General features: G+C 32.1%; 1 long non-coding RNA gene across 1 annotated transcript in view; it reads left to right on the plus strand.

Annotated features, from left to right (window-relative positions):
* The first annotated feature begins 1,903 nt into the window (after positions 1 to 1,903).
* The window catches only part of LOC110092770, a 5,611-nt gene continuing 1,972 nt past the window's right edge, over positions 1,904 to 5,542 (plus strand). Inside the window, exons 1-2 of the long non-coding RNA XR_002302625.2 lie at positions 1,904 to 2,548; positions 4,064 to 5,542. The exon at positions 4,064 to 5,542 is cut by the window's right edge and continues 1,819 nt beyond it. This is a non-coding gene — a long non-coding RNA (uncharacterized LOC110092770). The remainder of the gene's footprint in view (positions 2,549 to 4,063) is intronic.

The following is a 5,542-nucleotide window of genomic DNA, read 5'->3' on the forward strand; positions in this document are numbered from 1 at the left end:
AAAAGAAACTAATTCATCATAAGTATAATCACATACTTGAACCTCATCGGTATATCCTGTGATGTCTTTTATCATTAAGCATAGAATGGTAATATCTTCTTCAGCTTCAGTCTTTGAGGTTTGAGGAATCAAATTTTGAATTGGCCCGAAAATCTCTTTGAGATATTTTTTTTGCTCTTTTTTTATTTAGCTCTCTCCTCAACATTCTCTTTTGGTGATTATTTTTTTTTAGGTTTGGACAATCCCACTTTATGCGACATCATTTTTTATATTTAAAATGAATAGTGTTTTGTAGAAATCTTATTGACTTTCTCACCTTTACCTCGACTTTTGTGACTATGATTTCTCTCCTCACTCCTCAATTTTTTTTTGAATTATCTGGTCATGAAAGCAATGTTTTATACTCCACCTTCTTTAAAATTTTTGCTATAAGAATCATCAGGTTTTAATTAAATCACTCTTTTATTTTTTTGTCATTGATATCTACATGTCTCTGACTAACTTTTTGCTCTTATGTTATTAACGAACCAAGTAAATGATCAATAGAATATACATTTAAATCTTTTGATTTTGATATTTCCTTACCTTGGCATCGTAGGATTTGGGTTAAAAGACATTAGAGTAAGAACAATAACCAATATAATTAAAAATCTATTTTTTAAACTTGTTAAAAAATAAATTCTATTACAATAAAAAATATTTTCAAATATTTATTTTATTTTTCATAGAATTATTTTATCAAACAAAATTAATATTAAGAGTACGAACTTGCAATATCAACAATTTCATCATAAATCATCAAAATATCATAAGCATGAAATAAATTTGCAATAAGGTAAGTGCAGAAAAAAATGCAATCTTATTTATAGTTGTTCGATTAACTTAATCTGCTTCCACTCCTTCTGTCCTTTCCTACAAAGTTCCACTGACTCTCTCAGTTTACTTTCAAAAAGGTTAAGAAACCTCTCCCCTTCTACCTCCAACAAGGCGGAGAAGCCTCTCCTTCACGGATAATCCTTTTTCTCTACCTAAAGCACATTTTTCTTCAAAAAGTAACTTCTCTCTAGCCTCCTTAACTATATCCAAGTCTTCCTACTAAGATTCACTAAAGCTCTTCTCCTAAGAGCTTTTACAATAATCTAGAGTAATAAGAGATTAGATTGGACTAGACAACCTTTAGTGAATCCATCACCCACTCTTTTGGTCCATCCCAAAGTTCTCTCAATGCCTCTCCAATCTCTTTCCCAAAATCCCCTTGAAAGTTTATCTTCAAAAGCTCACAAAATCTCTCTATCTCTTAGAAAAAACTATGGTAAAAAAGCTCTCTCAAACTCTTGGATATTGAAATCTATATAAGGGTTCCAAAAAATTCCCTAAAACGGCTAATTTGTAAAATTATAAGCTTGATTGTATTGTATGATCCAAAAGATCTTACATTACAATTAATTCAATCAGTCTTAAACCCTAAAAATTGATCTCTGCTTGATCGAACCATATGATATGGATAAAAAAAAACTATATGATACGGATAAAATTACTATTTAATTTATAAGAAAAAAGATAAAAAAAAAACTATATGATATGAATTGTCTTGTTCCTTTAAGATTTATAAGAAATTCATGAGAATAAAAAATTACATGATATGATTCATGCAAGATGATTAGTTTAATTTTTTTTCAAAATATTTAATTATATTATCTTAGTGAAGATCATTCTTAAAAAATCTCTATTTATTTAGCCTATATGATATGAGTTGTATAGTATGAAATATATTCAAAGTTAACTCATTGATTTCAGATCCTAAAATGGATAAATATTTTTAATGATATTAAATTTTGTCCAGAACTAACATGTTCATGTAGTACAAATGGATTAAATTTTAAATTCCCACCATTCCACATTCTTATTCTTCTGTTTCGCCCTAAGGGGTCCTTTCTTCACGCAGCCGCCATCGCAACCTTCTCTTAGCTAAAATGCGAGCTTAGCATTCTCCCGCCATCGTCTTCTTCTTCTATTGCAACATTTTAGTTGATGTTTGTTCTCCTTCTCCTGTGAATCGGAAGTCACGACGGGATCTCGCACCGACTTCGCGTGTTTCGCGTGAAGAATATTTTTGAAGTAGTTCCATGTAGGGAGCTAGCCGTGAAGTAACGATCTTTTTCTCCAAGCGCTTCTTCGACTGTTCTCTGCTAAAAAAGCGTCTTCGCTTCTTCGCCTTTTTCTACGACGTTGTTCCTGATTGATTGTAAGTCAAGAAGCGAGTTCGTTGCTAAGGTAGCGATCTATTTCACCCCGCGCTTCTTCGAATATTCTCTGCTAAAGAAGCTCTTCGCCTCGGTGATTTTGTTTCATAGCCTCAAACATCGCAATCGAAGCAGTGACCTTTTTGTCAGTTTTCACGTCGTTCTCCCCTCGTGCGCTCCACTGTCGCCGGCCTCTCCCACCAGCACCTACATGCATGCCAGCCAACCACCTTCAACTGATTTACCTGCTGCCCTTGCAATACCTGAAAGATTTCATCAGGCATATGAAGCTTGAAAATTGAAAGGTAAATGATGAATTGTCAAAGTTTCTTTGAATATGGAAGAATAGACTAATGAGGCGTTAAAACCTAAGAATTATGCATCTTCTTGATTGTTGAAGAAACTTAAGGACTAGGACTTATGACATTATTACACCAATTACATCAGGCTTAAAATATCAGACTTACATCATCATTCTTGGTGACGAATACCACTGACCCGCTTGGTCCCAAGTGAAAGAGAAGGTTGGTTAGTTAAACATATACACCTTAGAGAAGTCTAGCTAGAGAAATTGCATGTATATGATATATTATTTTTTATAGATCATTAGGTGAGTTTTCGACAACATATCGACTCATAAGGTCAAGATATGAATTATGCATCAGCATGTCCAACGCTAATATGTAGCATGTTTATGTTTAATATGATGAACCCATATGCTATCATGTATTTTTTCTTGATTTAAAAGATCGATTAATTTTAATTGCATGTTTTAGAAGTGAACTAAAATCCTCAAATTCTATTCATCTACATAGATAAGCAAGGTAAGTTCCATCACATAGCACTACAAAGCAAACTATAGTTGTGGTTTTTAAATATTTTGAAATATTAAAATTTCTTTTCAAAATAAAATATGATTTTTAATGAAAATACTCTTAACTAACAAGATGAAAAGGGGAACATGCTATTTTTTTTTTTTAATTTATGAAGATAGGCTGTTATACAACAATTTTCTTGTGGAAAAAGAAATACTTTTCCTAACATAAATTTCAAATTTTGCATCGGTAGAAAGAAACTAGATTAACACTTGTTTTTCATCATCGCAGTCCATTCAAGACATATAACTAGGTGCATTAGATGTAAAAATGCAAAAATGATGCAAACTGATGTGCGATGACATACATAAAATTTGTCTTTGTAAATTCTTCTTATGATGAGATAAATATGTTATATGTTAAACCTATCTATATTGTGTGCGCACATGAAATATAATGCTAAAGGAGAAGGGGTAAGCTTTCTTTAACTGCTTTGTCAAGTCAAGATTCAGACGAATGAGTGAAACTGGTTTGGTAAGTAAATATGCTTTCTGCGATTAATCATAAGAATCTTTCCTTACAATGTATTGTATTCTTTTTAAAATTCAATGCATAATGTGTTCATCTCTTAAGAATATATTTCTAAACTCGTGTCTATTAAATGTTAATTTTTTAAGTGTCAAATATTAAAATTTTATGTTTTCTCTGATAAAATATTGATACAAATATTTTAATTCTTTTATAGTTATTTTTTGAGCTCCAAATCATCATAATGTGTTCATCTCTTAAGAATATATTTCTAAACTCGTGTCTATTAAATGTTAATTTTTTAAGTGTCAAATATTAAAATTTTATGTTTTCTCTGATAAAATATTGATACAAATATTTTAATTCTTTTATAGTTTACTTTTTGAGCTCCAAATCATACTTCTGTTAGTTCTTTTTTTTTTCATCTCCATTATTTCTCTTCTGGCTTATTGACTTTTTGCTATTTGTCTATTACAGAGTCTTCTCCTGTTTAATTTTTCTACTCTATCTTGATGGATGTGGTGTTAGAATGGTTTGGTGGTTGAATCATGGAGAGGCTCATTAGGCTCATTCACATTGGCTTTATGTACCTGCAAAATCAATTCACTTGGAGCAAAAGCATGAATGAGGAGCTGGAAAGGCTGCAAAAAATCCACCCCCCTTGATCCAATCTGTCGTGTTTGCTTCCAATGAAGCGCGTATCGGAGATCAAAACCCATCTCTCAACAAATGGCTATGGCTTCTACGAGCTGTCATTGATGTTGCAGATGATGTGCTCGATGAGTTTGAGTACAAGCAACTTCAGAAGCAGCTGAACATAAAGGAAAGACTTATAAAATTTGGTAAACGTGCTCTCTATATTGATTCCACATTGAAGAAACTGGAGGTGGTAGTGAAGAAACTTGACGAAGTTTCAATTGATGTTGGTAAATTATTTTACCTTACATAAAATACAATGCTAGAGAAGTAGGAGCACCAATTTGAGTTGGAAAAAACACGTGAATCAAGTTCCTTGCCTAAAATGATCTGATTGGTCGAGCTAAGGATAAGGAGTTTGTTATGCTGTGTTTAAGGAAGCCATAAAATGAACAACCAATTCATACTACAACCACAACGTTGTATAGAAACATTTCTGTTCTATCTACGGTCGGTCATGGAGGTATGGGGAAGACAACTCTGTTGCAACATGTCTATGAAGATGAAATGACAATGGGATTAGATCTTAAAATCTGGGTTTGTGTTTCCAACAGTTTTGATGATAAAAGAGTCATTAAAGATACTTTGGCATCCTATGAAGGGAAGATGTTGGACTTGGAGTCACTTAATAAACTTCAAGAGAGTCTTAAGATCAAGATGATGTTCAAAAATTTTTTACTCATTCTGGATAACATTTGGGAGTAGGATAAAGTCAAATGGGAGAATTTGTTGACACCTCTGGCCAATGGATGTTTGGGAAGTAAAATTTTGATAACAAGTCAAATAGACTCGATTGCAATGATGATATCAAAGGTAATTAAAAAGAAAATGGAAATATTGAGATTATGAGGCTTGTTGGAGGAAGTGAGCGTTTGCAACTCCTCAACTATCATACATTTCTTAATATGGGGAATCTTCATGATAATAAGAAAATAAGAGTCATTGCTGGACAGATAGCTAAAAAGTTCTAAAGAATCTCTGTTGGTAGCAATGGTCATCGGCGGTATTTTGAATTTTAGCTTTACTGAAAAATATTTGATGAAAGTCTTAAACAATAATTTTGGAATTATAAAATTGGATCATAATTTTATTATACATATCTTAAGATTAAGATATAATCTTTTGCCAAAACATCTATAAAATTATTTCACTTTTATAGTTAAGTTGTTTGGAGTGGCACACTTTACCTCCTTTTTTGTACTTCTCTTTCTCAAGTTTCTTACTCTTGTTGGTATGCCAAAAGTAAAACAACAATGCAGT

This window comes from Dendrobium catenatum, unplaced genomic scaffold, assembly GCF_001605985.2.
Source record: "Dendrobium catenatum unplaced genomic scaffold, ASM160598v2 fragScaff_scaffold_1386, whole genome shotgun sequence".
Lineage (NCBI taxonomy): Eukaryota > Viridiplantae > Streptophyta > Magnoliopsida > Asparagales > Orchidaceae > Dendrobium > Dendrobium catenatum.